The sequence below is a fragment of the Castor canadensis genome, chromosome 12 (genome assembly GCF_047511655.1).
Source record: "Castor canadensis chromosome 12, mCasCan1.hap1v2, whole genome shotgun sequence".
Taxonomy (NCBI): Eukaryota; Metazoa; Chordata; class Mammalia; order Rodentia; family Castoridae; genus Castor; species Castor canadensis.
The window spans coordinates 61,327,535-61,341,862 of record NC_133397.1 but is presented as its reverse complement, the minus strand read 5'-3'; the positions used below and the strand labels follow the sequence as shown (position 1 = coordinate 61,341,862).

The window sequence follows — 14,328 nt, the reverse complement described above, 5'->3', positions numbered from 1 at the left end:
CATAGTTTGAGGTTTGTGAGCTCACTTAATTATTTCCTTAAGTCTAATGTTAATAGCCCAATCACTCCACCACCTAAAAATGAGTTTGGTTGGACTTTATTAAGTTTTCTATAAAAAGAGTACCCATTTTGTAACCTGAATTTGGAATTGGGTTGGCTTCCTTGACAGTTGTCCTTTTGTGTCTCCAATGTAAAGTGGACTCATCATTTGAATAATTGCTGTGGCCATGTTAGTGCAGAAATTGCCTGGAGACAAAAAAAGTTGCCATTAATTATGTGTGTACCACACTTGATTTCCAGAAAACACATGGCTCCCTGAGTACCTTTGGCTAGAACCTACTGTCCCTTGAGGTCATATCTTAGGGGACTTGATTTCAACTTATCTGAGAATAAAGTAAAAGAAAAAACAGAAGTGTCTTGAGAAAAGACACCTCAGAGGATAATAAATAAGATGGAAGACAAAAGAATCACTTACCTCTGATGATAAACTGCCAAAGCAACCAAAAGAAAAATGTCAGCAAACTACTTGGTAACATTATTATCATTTGAAAAGAAATAGCTTCTAAGAAATCAGAGGCAATAGGGAAAATAAACCAAAATGAAAATATCTAGGGCAAAACAAGAGCTAGAGCAAGGAAAATAGCCCAAAAGATTAAATGTTTGTTACATATTAGAATTAAAATTTACATGAATTTTGCTGAATTAAAATCATTGAATCCCACCACTTGAAAGGCTGAGGCAGGAGGAGAGTGAATCCAAAGCCAACCTGGGCTACACAGCAAGGCTCTGTCTCAAAAACCAGATCATTGAGGTGGTATATAATAATGTCAAACTGCCAGAATGCAAGGAAAATGTCAACAATAAAACTAGTGAGAGGACAGCCAAGCATGGTGGCTCATGTTTGTAATCCCAGCTACTCAGGAAATGGAGATCGAGATGGTCAGTGTTTGAGACCAAAAAGTTAGTAAGACCCCCATCTCAACCAATAAAGCTGGGTGTGGTGGCCTGTGCCTATCATCTCAGCTATGTGGGAGGCATACATAGAAAGATCAAAGTACAGGCTGGTCAGGGCAAAAACTGGAGACCCTATTTTAAAAAGCAAAAAGGGCTCAAGTGGTAAGGCCCTGAGTTCAAACACCAGTACTGAAAAAAACAACTAGTGAGAGGAAAAATGATAAATTTAGAGGACAGAGATTGAACACGGATAACTGGTGACCCTGATGGAGATACAAAGAAGAATAGGAGCAATGGCCACAGAGTTAGCAGAAAACTATCTCGAGCTAAAGAAAAAGTGAGTGTGTTTTTCAGGGTAGGCTACCTGCTGTAACAACAACCTCAGAAGCTCCGATCAGATGCTCAGTGGGCTACCTTCCATTTGGTGGCTGCATCATCCCTCTGGCCTTTCCATGAAACAGGGAGGCAAGGACTGAGAAAGGACTGGAGAAGGCACCTTTGCTCTTAATTGCTACCTTAGTCAGCTTTCTGTTACTGTAACAACTACCTGATACAAATAGACTTAAAAAGAAGAAAGGTTTATTCTGGCCCAGTTATGGAGTTTTTAGTCCATGATCAATCATCTGCCTTGCTTTGGGCCTGTGGCAGTGCAGTATATCATAGCAGGGATGCCTGGCAGAGGAGGCCTATTCAGCTCATGGCTGGGTACAAAAGAGAGGAAGAAATTGTAGGTGTCCTATAATCCCCTTCATGAGCACAGCCCTCAATGTCCTAAAACCTCCTACTACCCTCCCACCTCTTAAAGGTTCTACAACCTTCCAATAGTGCCATGCTGAGAACCAGCCCTTTAAAACATAGGTTTTGGGGAGACATTCTGGATCCAGACTATAGCAATGGCCTAGGCCACAGGTGATGCCCATCACTGCTGCCTACATTCAGGGATTTACATTCCATCTGGTCCTATCCGGAGAGAACAAGGGCTAGGAAATGTGGGTGCCTAGGTAGAAGAGGAAGTGGGTTTGTGGACCGCTCAGCATTGTCTTTGACACATGGATATGCAAATATACACTCAAATAGAAAGAAGTTAGAAAACTCTTTCTTTAGTATCTTCACGATAAAAATAGTATAGGCAAACCCTATAGTCATCAGGGAGAGGAGTGAAAATTTTCTCCATCTCATTCCTAATAACCTGTGATGGCCTAAAGCTCACTTGCTCAGACTTTTAGGATGTCTCAACATGGGCGTCTAGAGGCCAGCAGGTTTCCATGTGAGCCGTTAGACCCTTCCGCCCATGGTTATTCCCCCTACTTCCCACTGTCTTCTGCTAACTCTCTTTCTCTCCCAAATCGGCATGTCCCAAACCTCACTGAAGCTCTGAATTTTCAGGCATCTCCAGTCTGGAGAAGGGAGGGATGACGTCGGATCCACCCCTTCCCCGATCCTAGATGCCAGGTGTTTTGGGTTTTGTTTTTTAACAATTTTCTCTTGTTAGTGAACAAAATTACTCCCAAACTCTTATAAAATGAAGCCAACAAAACAACTTTGACTTTAACATGCCAAAAGAGCCTTTTTGTCCACTTTTGGTGACCTAGGAAATGGTCTATCAGATCTAGGATATTTCCTATCAGATGCAGAGGACACATCGTCCAATAGTTACTTCCCGATCTTTTGGCTGGGTGTGGGGATGGGCACATGATTCTGTGGGTTGTTCTTCACTTTCTTACTGAAGAACAAATGCTCTCGGATCAGGCCAAATAGAAGAATCACGATTTTGTGTTTGTACTTGATTGAGTTGAAACTTTTCAAAAGGTGGCTTCATTGGCTTTAGATAAGAATCTTGCCTGAAGGCAAAAGGTAGACAGCAGCTGCTTAAAAGGATGTAGGACTGGATTCCCAGACAGCTAGAGGTGTGAAACAGTGAATCAGAGGACACTCAGCTCAATTAGACAGCCTTTTGATGAGCTTTTATCTGCATAGTCTCCAAGGTCGCTGACCTTTTCACTGGAGGGACTGGGCAGTTGAAGACTGAGTCCATACTGAGTATTTGATGGCTGAACCAGCAGGTTTAGCCATGCCTCTGCATCCCCGGAGCTTCTGGAATGCCCCTTCCTTTCCCTTCCTGAAGGCATGAGGGCCCTGTGGTTTTGTGGTCAATGGCAGAAGCACCTGCTGAGTGGGTTAAAGTCCCGTGCTGGAGCCTCAAGGTGGGAATCACCTCACTGCCTTCCTGAGCCTTCAGTTCACTGGGCACCCCCCACCAAGTATAATGGTCTCCCCGTTACTCTCCACCCCCTCCATGGGCCTTTGGGAGTTATACTCCTTACCTCCTAGCAGACAGCCAGGTGCTTAGGTGTTCAGTAAAAGAACTATCTTTGATTCCAGATCATTCAGGGCTCTACCTACCTTGCACAGTGACTTGGCAGCCATGATAGTGTATGTAGGTGATTCCTGGCCACCTGTCACCACTGCAGTCCACCTATCCTCCTACAGGAGGCCAGAGTATCCTCATTACCTTAAAAGCATGGCCCATCTTGTCAGAATGAGCACCTGAAGTGCCACTCCTGCCCTTGCCTCCTAACCCTTATTTCTTTTTGAGTTGGGGACAAGCCCCACTCTGAGCCCACGTACCAGGAACAAGAAGCAGAATCATCTTTTGTGGTACTGACTAAATCCTTGGGGTTTCTGGCAGGAATATGAAGCCCAGGCTTTGGGTAGTGCCCATTGCCCACTTTTCTGCCAGGCTGCTCTCACCTTCACTTGAAGAAGGGGAGGAAAGTGTAGTGAAGAGAAATGAGAACAGGCTCTGGAACCAGATGGCTTCAAACCCAGGCTCTGCCCATTACCAGCTCTGTGGCTCATATCCAGCCATTCAGTTTCCCCAAGCTTCAGTTTCTCTGCTGAAAAACCAGGATGCTGGTTTTCACTACATGGTTTGGGAGAAGGTCCAGCTTAGCCAACACCTCTAGGGGTTCACAGCTACTGCTGATTGGATAATGCCTTTCTTCAGGATCTGATTTAAGACCTTGGTTCTCCTAAATGTGGACCCAGTTTGCAGTATCCTGTTCTTACAAGCATTGAGCAGAGTTTCAGATCATTCCCAGCCTCCTTTTTCAGTGCCCTGTGTTGTGTTGGGCTGAACAGTTGACTTCATATCTGGATCTATGTATTATGTATCTGTGTGAGTTTTATTTACATTCATGTTTTTCACAAATTCAAATGTGACTGTAGGTCTCTAGCAGGCAGGGATCACATCACATTTTCCCCAGATTTCTTCCCTCTCATGTCTAATTCCAGTTCTTGCTCACTCTTGAGGACCAGTGGATACTGGACAAATGTCTGCACTGTCCAATGAGAGGGAATGGAACTGATTTCAACTCCGTAATGATGAAGGAGTGCTGAGTCCAATCCTTCCCCAACTGGGCAATTTCTGGGGAAAACTCCCAGCTCCTAGGAGTGAGGCCCTCTGCTGGAAGGGCTTTTAAAATTTCCAGGACTTTACTAGGAGAGTATGCATCAGGAATACCAAGAAATCAGCACTCCATGGGCTTGTAGCAGGGGACAGATAAAGATTCTTCCAGACAGTGGGGTTCCTGAATTGGGCATAGAGAGACTTCATCACATCTCTCCTTCCTCCTTTTCTTTTTTTAAACTACTTTTGTCCTAAATGATCATAGCAGCTGATACCTGATGTGGAACTTTGGAGAGTTCAGAGTGTGTGAAGAGATGAAGATAAGCAACCTCCATGATCCTGCTGTGCAGAGACACAAGTTCTCTCTTTATCTGAACGCACCAGGCAGGGTGTGGTCAGGTCCCTTACTCCGCTACCTCTATTTACTCTGCAAAACAGCAGCAGCACAGCCATGACTGGCTCCTCTCCCGGTTGTGGGAGTCTCATTGAAGGATCGGTGAGTTTGGGTTCTGACTCCAAGTCCTCTGCTTGTGGCAATGCTGTGCTGTCCTCTCCCAGAGCTGACCTAGGAGGGGGGCTGGGCTGAGTTTTCAGAGACTGGCAGTGCTGAGAGATGACTGTGTCTGTGGCAGTGGTGGGCAGCTGCATCTTTCCTCTTTGGGCTGTGGGTACCAAGCCATATATGAGGGTATCTGTCCTGGTCTGGAGATCCCCCTACTGAAGCAGCAGGAGATGGTCACTCACCTGTCCTCAAGGTACACGAAGCTTAATCAGATTTTAGCCAAAAACCCAAGCAATTTGGGCATCTGTTACTCCCCTGGTAGACCTGTTCTTTTTACTGCCACAAGGAGCGATCCATAGAAATGTAATAATTTCATACTCCAGTGGGCAAATGTACTTTGTCTTATTGAGAAAGGGAGTGTGTTTCACAACTTGCAACTCTGATGCCCTCCTACCAGAGGATTGCGAAGCAGAGTTTGGCTGAAGAGGGGTAGAGGTATAAGGATGTGAACTGGCAACACTGGGAGGGCCCCCTAAGCAGAGGGGAAGGTTCTAGGTGGAGAGGGAAGAGGTGGAAGAGACAAAAAGGTGGAACTTTGGAGAGCCAAGAGGGTTGTGGTGTCTGCTGTGTGTATGTATGATGGGGTGTTCTCCTCTGTCTCCCTATGATCGGTGTTGCATTGTGGAACTGAGCTTGTTAGGCAAGTACAATCAGATTCTTCTTCTCAGAATAGAAGAGTGGCTGGTGGGGCCTAGACATTGGGCTATGTTTAGGAGGACATGACTGGGACACCTGCACAAATGCTTCCATGAACACCTGGTAGCTTGCCCTGAAATAGGCTGCTGGGGGTTCTGTCTCCTCAAGGCCCAGGAAGACCCCAGGACTGTTTTGTTAAGCTGGCCCATCTTTCCAATGCACCCTTAGTTGCATTTGTTTAAATTCATGTAGCATGCTTCAGTGTCAACCTCCCCTTCGGGCAGGTTGATGAGTTTGAATTGGTTTGAAAAGGCAAATTCAGAATTAAAATGTTGTATATGGAAAAGGTGGTAAGAATACCTTCCATTTTTGTAATAGAATCTGACTTTGAGTAAGTCTTGGCTGGAGGCGCAGGAATAAAAAAAAAAGAAATGATTCGGGAACCCTGTACTTGGTGAAGGGAACAGGATTTCAGCAGGGCAGTGGCAGGCATGGGCCACATTTGCTGTTTTAGAACAGTGACTTTGACAACTGACTAGATGGTGGGCAGAAGAGAAGAAGAACCATAGGCCAGAGAGTGTTGGAAGGCAGGAGAGATGATGAAGGCTGATTCAGGGCATGGTGCTGGGTGAAAGAATATCTAGAACATAAAACCAGAAACCTCCACAGCTTAGATGTGCAGGGCAAGAGAAGGAAGAGTCCAGGTGGCCTCTCAGGATGCTGCAGGTGGGCAAAGGTCCTGGAGCATTCTATGTCCATGTTGACAGTCTAGGGAACAGCCAGGGCTAAAATCCTCTGTCCCACTCTTCTCACCCACAGTCTGGCTTGAGAGCCAGTGTGCTTGAGAGCACACTGAAGACGAGAGGCCTGGGTGCTTTCTGAACCACCCAGGAGGTGTCAGGTGCAGGTTCCTTATTTGGGCACAGTGGCTCACACTGCCTTTTGCTCCTTAGCTCTGCTGAGGGCTGTGGGTGGCTGGAAGCTGGATGAGTCAGCTATCAAGGCACATGCTAGGAAGCCACAGGCTGATGTACCCAGCCATGGGTACATCAGTGGACTTGATACCACTGCAGGCTCAGAGGGTTCTCCCAGGCAAGGTCATCCAAGATTAGACCCACCCAGGGGCATCAGGCATCTTTCCTCATTAAAAGTTGCTGATCTGATGCCTCTTCTGGCCTACCTCATTCTGACAGTTTGACAGTTGCACAGATTATAGTTATAGTTAAGGCATTTGACTCCAATACCTCTCAGGCCATTTTCACTGTAATGAAGGGATAACACAGTAACCCAAGGAATGGAGGTCTCATAGTGGAATTTCAACACTGATAGAGATTGTGACTGGAATTCTTTTGTTCAGTGAATTATTTTGTTCATCCGCCTTCTTACATGAATGGTGCATGTCACTTTCGGGGACAAAGAAATAGTACACAAGAAATAGCTCAGGTTCTAGCAATTCAAATCTTACCTGGTTATGACCACAGACAGCCTCAGATCCTCCTGGCAGAGGCTGCTGGGTAAAGGAGAAAGCTGTGCTTGAACTAAGACAACTCGCCTTGTTGCAAGACTGATCCTTAGTGAGGTCAGTGGGGGTGTCAGCAACCCCACCTTGGGGTCTTCCCTGGAATGCTCCCATGCAGGTGGGTGGTGGACAGACACATAGCATTAAGTGGTGGCTGTGACTCTATTCTAGTTAAAAATAAAACTACTGAGGAAAGGTACCAATGGGTGCTGAACATGCCAAGTGCCCTAACTGCAAGAGTAAACATCAGGACTGGCCTCGGGGACCTTCAGGCAGTGAAATACTGAGCTGTGGGCCTCCTATCTGGGCTCATGAGGAGGCTTACCTTAGTGAGCACACAGCCATTCTGATGCTCACAGACACCTTGTACTCACCAGCACCATTCTCCTTTCCCCTCATTGGTGGTACAAGCCTGAACGTGAATGGTTCTACTTGGGATAGCATAAGGTAACGGATGGAGCTGAGCTGAGTCAGAACTATGGGCAGGAGCACATGGGGGCTGGAGTTAGTGATGCTGCCAGACCAGGGTGAGACATCCCAGCCCCTGTGGGGCTGAACAGCAGGATGCGCAAGTGAATATGAAAGCTATCACTTAAAAAATATTTTGATGATTAATCTTTTGAAGACATTGGTAACTTTCCCATGTATATGAAATGTTGACTTGCCATTTCTCCTTTGGGAGCACTTTATAACCTACAACCTGGGTATTAGTGGGGGGATCTTTTTTCCCCTGAAATTGTAAGTAAATTTGTTTTTAATTCACCAATTCACAGCCTGTGCAAATCTCACCCATTTTCCTGGGTGTGGTATTCTTTAGGCTCTTAGGCTGCTTGTGTGAGTGCACACTAGCATCTGTGAGTTTAGTAGCTGTTAGTGAAGTGTTTGGGAGTGGTCTCAGGAAGAGGTCTTAGTCCTTCCAGCCCAGCAACTTGCCAATTACCTCTCCCACCACCCAGGACGCTCAGGAGTTCCACATTCTGCTCCCTCCCACCTCACAGAGCAGCCTCCTTCTTCCAAGGTCTCCTCAGCTAGCAGTCAGCACAGGGATTTAAAAGAAATTTTGATCCCAATTGTAAAAGTAACAAAAAGTTCTTTACCTTTATTTATTTATTCATTTATTTGGCGTTACTGGTAGTTAAACTCAGACCTCACTCACACTTGCCAGGCAGGCGCTGTACCGCTTGAGCCCCACCCCTAGCCCTTCTTTACCTTTTTATAGACATAATCTGCTTAAAATTAAAAAAAAAATCCCTTGCAGTTCATTTTCAAGTGTTTCCCAGCAATCCGTAAACTAAATCGGGTGGTGTCACAGTGGTGCAGCCAAGGTCCTGATGTTGTTCACGTGTCCATGTTTGTTTTCCAGTTTCCACCTGGACGTGTGAGGCCGTGTCGATGTGGCCAGCACTCCTGAGAGCGGAGCAGACCCAGCACTGAGAGGAGGGAGACTTGGACAGGCCTGGGCCAGTTTCCTGGTAAGTAGCCAGTGGCTTTTGAAGGTGATGGGGTAATGATGCACACTTTGTACTTGGGTCTAGTGATGGTGAACTTCTGGATTCTGAGGTCATTGCTCCGAACAGGCTCCATCCTGCTAACTCAAGAGCCACCATAGAATCTGAAGGACCTTAGGGGTTGCTAGTTCCCACCTTCCCTGCCCTCGTCCCATCCCCAGCAAGCATCCAGTAGGAACTGACTCCAGGAGAGAGCTCATTGCCTGACAAGGCAAGCTGTCCCATCTTCCCATTCCTGAGCTGCTCCTGTAGTAGGAAGTGCTCACTCATGCCCTCAGTAGATTCTTCCTGTCTGCAGTGACCACCTGGCTTCCTCATTCTGCCCTACCTTCCCCGCTCTAGGGTATTAGCCTAATCCCTCTCCCACAAGGTGGCCAGCAGGTGTTTGGGGATAGTATGATGGAGCAGAGAATTGGAGTTCTGGGGCCAGACACCGTCCTGGGTGAATCCATGTTGTCTGTGTGACCTCGGACAAGTTAGTTAATCTCTCTGTGATTCAGTTACTTTACTTGAAACTGGAACAATAATATCTTCCTCATAGAGTGGTGCTGGGTATGAAAATAAGTCATGAATAGAAGTTCCATGATGTTGTACGTCACCAATTCTCTGTCACCAACTGACTGTCCAAGAATTTGATTAAATTGAAGAATTGTACGTCCAAGTTTTCATGTGGACTAAGTAACGACCATAAATTAAAGGACAAGCTAACCAACAAGACTGCTCCAACTTCAGATACCAGCCACAGCTGGTAGGAGTCTCAGGTCACCTACACTTCTGTCTGACTTGGCTATAAGTTTGGGACATTCCCTCAGCCCCTCTTCAGGTTCAGTAATTCATTCATTAGAATGACTCCAGAACTCACCAAAACTGCTGTACTTGTAATCATAGTTTTATTATGAAAGATCCAAGTCAGAGACAGCCAAATGGAAGACACATAGGGTAGGGTCTGGAGTGAGGACATGTAGAGTTTTGCAGTCTGGGAACATCCCTCTCCCAAAATACCGATGCATTCACCAACCAGGAGTTCCCCTGAGCTCAGTGTGCAGTTTTTTTGTTTGTTTGTTTTAAATCATGGGGTTTTAATACAGAGGCATAGTTGATTAAATCATTTGCCCTTTGATTCATCTCAATCTCTAGCTCTTTCCCCTCCTTGGAATGTGTGTGTGTGTTGGGGTGGGGGGGACTGAATTTCCCTCCTTCAACCATGTGCTTGGTCTTTCTGGGGTGGCCCAAGTCTCCCTGAAAACTATCTAAGGTCCCTCAGCAATCACTTTATTAGCACAAACCTAAGTTTTCTTGAAAGGGGCTTGTTATGAATAACAAAAGACATTCCTGTTATCTTTTGGACATTAAAAAAAAAAAAAAACCTCCAAGGGTTTTTGAAGCTCTGTACCAGGAACTGGGGTCAAAGACCAGAAATTTCTTTTCTTCCATCACAAATGCAGGTCTCCTCTGGCCTTCAGCATCCTGCCTAGCCTCTTTCTTGTGATCTCCAGGCTGACAAGTTCCCATTATCTGGTCAGAAAACTAGGCATTCTCATCAGTCTTTTTCCGGATGTTCTTTTTGCTAATATAGCTCAAGACTGAATTAGGTTTGTTGACTAAAACATGTAATTACAGTTATTTAGTGTGCACCTGTTTACAGTTGAATCACAACTGTAAACTCTCATTACTCAAGTTCTAAATGCTAGAATGATCTAGTCCCTAAATGATACCTAATAAGAGCAAAGATAATAGCACTTGCTATATGCCAGGCCCTGCCTTAGCCTTAACTACTTCCCAGTCATAAGTTCTAATTCTTATAATGGCTTTTGAGATAGTTAAATGAGTATGACCCCCATTTACAATATGGGGAAACTGAAGCACAGAGTAGTTAGGTTAATTGGCCCAACATCACATAGCTAAGATTTGAACCCAGGCAGTTCTTGTTCCAGAGTTTGTGCTTGTAACCACTAAGCCATCTGCACATAATTTTGATCACCTACACAGCACTGTGGGAAGGGAAAGAAGGAGCACAAAAAGATGCCTTGGTTCACTAAGCCAAAGGACCTGCCAAGGCTCTTGTTATGGTGACAGAGTCAAGGCATCCACATGCCATACCACTCCCATGGGGACACCTCTGGAACAGCCCTTCAGACTAGACTGTCATAAGGAAAGATGGCCTCTAAGAAGGAAAGGCCATGGTGGTGTGGACTCCTCTCCTTCAAGCTCAGAAAGTCTTTATTCCTCGTGCTTCAGGAAGGGGTGTGCTGACACCCCTGTTCATAGACCTGTTCTTGGGCAGTGCAGCCCTCCATGGGAAAGGGAGAGAATCTTCCTTTTCCTGCCAGGATCAAAAGGATTGAGGCCAGGGCAGGCTGTGCTGGCCCACACAAACCCAGTCCTGGAGAAGCTAAGAGTTCCGGTGGTTCTGAACCTGGTGGCCTGGAGTCCTAGGGAACATGGGAGCTCACATCTCATGCTCTAGCCAAGGTACTTACTGGGGGGGATGCTTCTTGCTATTTTAAAACAACATGCAAGGTTCAGGGCTTTGAAAGTATCAAAGAAAATCATTTGCCAGGATGAGTCACTAAGCAGAGCAGTGGTGGGTTTGAGTGGGGCAATGTCCAGGGAAGAATTTTGGTCTGCCATGTTGCCTGACAAGAAGAATTTGGTGGTGATCACACGTGTGCCCCTCTCGTGTTTGACCTTGCAGTCCCTTCTTACCTCAAGGTCCAGTGATGAGGCTGATGGAGATGGAGTGTTGTTATGTGCATTGTGGGGTTGACTTGAGCCCATAAAACCACTGTCAGTTGCTCATGTGTGTTCTTTGCACGTGTTTCACTTTTGGCTTCTGGCTTGAGGGACAGGCTCTGGGGGAAGTAGGGAGGTGCCTTGTTCCAGGAAAACCAGCTCCTCCATCCTTCTGCCTTTTTTTCATGGATCTGTCTCCAACTAGGATAAACCATATAGTGTCAGATCTTGAAGGGAGCCTAAGAGGTCATTCTGTTCACTCCCTCATTTGGAGATGGATAAGGTGCAACCTAGTGAGGGGAAAAGACTTGCCAAGCCCATGCAGCTGTCAAGTGACATAACTGGGGAAAGTCTGAAGGCATCTGGTTTCTGGTCCAGAGCTAATTCTACCAGAAATACGCCTGACAGCCCAATCACCCTTTTTCCATATAGATGATGTAAATGTTACTAAGTGTAAATGTTACTGGATGTAAATGTTACTAAGTGCAACCTGCAATTGTTCTAGCAACCTGAAAATCTGTTTCAAAAGCTTTCTTTAGAGCATTGGGTGGGGACCTGCTATTCCCAGCACAGTCCCCCCACCCAGTTCCTCATCCCCATCTTTTGTTTCCAGATATCTCATTAACATGACAAAGGATGGTGCTGCTTTGTGGACATTGGTAATGGTTTTCATAAGATGACTAATAGTGAAAGAATTAAGACCAGAGGTCACAGTGTAGCAGCCTAGCAAAAACAGACCAGGGTGGCATATGGAGCACTCCTGCTATCCCAGGTAGGATACTGGGGTAGGTAGTGGCTTGAATGGGTCCAGACAGGTTTGAGACAAATGGCACCTGGTACAAGTTTAGAAACCTGAGGCTTTGTGCCATCTTTGCCATGATTGCTAGAAATGGCCAGCACGTGGAGGAGATGCTACGTTATATTACATGTCACCACCATTAACATATAGCCCATAATATTTCAATACTGGCTGCTCCTTAGAACTACCCAGGGAGCTTTTTCAATTCCTCATATCTAAACACACTCCAGACGACTTATATTAGAATCTCTGGCATCTGGAGTTTTAAAAAGTTCCCCAGATGATTCCTGTGGACAATAAAGGTTGAGAGCCACTGCTCTGGGCAAGCGCTTAGGCCATGATCCAACCCTTGAAGGACTCTGACCATGTGCCTTCCCTTGAACTTGCTATGCATCTTTCCCTAAAAGGAACCATGCAAACAACAACCACAACAATAAGCCCTGTGAGTATTTTTCAGTGGGATGGATTCCTACTTGTCCTTTCTGGTCTTTTCCATAGCGTCACCCCACTGAAAGAGATTGTAAGGGTACAGGGTAGAGTCCTGACAGAATTGGACGAAGAGGTCACAGGAAGTTCAGAGACAACAAGAATATGGGCTACTGGCCCTTAGCAAGGCCTCCTCTGTCTGAGCCGCTGGTGAGCTCAGAAGGTTAAGGCTTGGGCATACAGGGCTGCAGGAACAAGGCTGGAGGGAGGTAGTGTTAGGGGACAGGCCGGCCACCTCCTGAGAGGACAAAGGACACTCGAGACAAAGGAAGTCACAAGGCGAGGTTTATTTCTAGCTAGCTAGGGTCCAAGCATCCGCCTGACGCAGCAGGTTTCAACAAGGACCCTGAGAGAAAAGTTTAAGCAGCTCTTATACTCTTTAAAGCATCAATCATTGTCACATAGGAATTCCTCATGCCCCTGGGGTCACATTTTCCTGATCTTGCCCACATCCTGGTGGTGGGGTGATATTATTTATTGGGAACTGGGGAAACACCAGAGGCTTACTTATCAGGTTACAAGGAATGCGTTTTCCCATAAATTAGGGGCTAGTAGTGGAATAGAAACCTAAGGTTTAGATAAGAACAGCAGGGGAGTCCTGCTTTGGAAAGTTTATTTACAAGTGGAGACAAAGAAAGGCAGGAATGGGTGCTTATCTCTGCATGGTGCCTTTCATCTGGGTCCCGAACTTTTGCATGGCTCTAATGAGCAATTCCTCACAGCTCTGTCCGAGATTACAGCTTTTAATTGACAGTTTACCATGTTTTACCACCCTGTTTCAAGGCTATCTTCCTCTTCACAAGGTTACCCAAGGGTCATGCCGGTTATAGCTGATTTCTAGGCTAGGTGGGCTGCAAGTTAAAGTACCCCAACAGTAGGACTAGTCAGCTGATGGTCATATGCAGATCAGGGCCAGGAGAGCAGGGGTATTCTCCCAGAAGTGGCTTGTAGAGGCAAAGCAAGGGTGTGGCAGGTTATAAATGAGCTCCAGTATACAAGTTCCTCTTAATCCTTTTTATATCTTCATAGCTACATTCAAAAGCTCATTATCAGTGTCAAAGTATGTGCCTTCCTTTGCTCTTTGTCCTGAGTCAGACTAAAGAACTGGGTGTCAAAGAGGCATTGCCTAGACTAAGGACTAGCAGAGCTGGCACTCAACAGGAGACTGGTCTCAGCCCAAGTCCCATGGCCGGGAAGTGAGGGCCAGAACTGCAGCCTCATCCCTCAGAAGGACTCCACTATAACCCACTGTAGCACTATAACAACACAAGACATTCCTCATTTGTGCATTTTTAAAAAGCAAGCTTCCATAGGTAAAAAAAACAAAACAAACAAACAAAAAAAAACACGTGGCTTTCCTCCAGTTTGACTCTCCCAAGACTGCCCTTGTCCTCACAGCTTTAATGTGTGGGACTCTGGACGCCTGACAACATGGCCCCTCCAAACAGTGTTTATCCTTTGTTTCTCAATATATATTTAGTGAGATCTAAAAGAGAATAAAATTTCCTTTAATAAAATGGAATACCTCTTTTTAAACCTAGAATAAGAATCTGATTCTGCATTATGATACATTTTACAGAAGCAGATTCACCAGTAATTCCTTTCTGGGGTCCAGAGCAAAGTCCAAATTCTAAAGAAAAGTATTTCCCACATTTTAGTAGTAGTTTTCTTTTGTGAACTTCTCCACCATGATTTTTTTAAGGAGGCTTACAACAGGGTGTTT

The 14,328-nt window shown here is 45.7% G+C and overlaps 1 protein-coding gene across 6 annotated transcripts in view; it reads left to right on the top strand.

Moving 5' to 3' along the window:
* The window catches only part of Add2 (adducin 2), a 107,381-nt gene that overhangs the window by 50,308 nt on the left and 42,745 nt on the right, over positions 1 to 14,328 (top strand). For 5 of the 6 annotated variants that reach the window (XM_074049918.1, XM_074049920.1, XM_074049919.1 and 2 more), the window contains exon 2: positions 8,443 to 8,551. The gene's annotated coding sequence lies outside the window, so the exon portion shown is untranslated. Of the gene's footprint in view, positions 1 to 4,743; positions 4,859 to 8,442; positions 8,552 to 14,328 lie in introns of those variants that run through there. The other variant, XM_020180889.2, reaches the window with a different exon arrangement.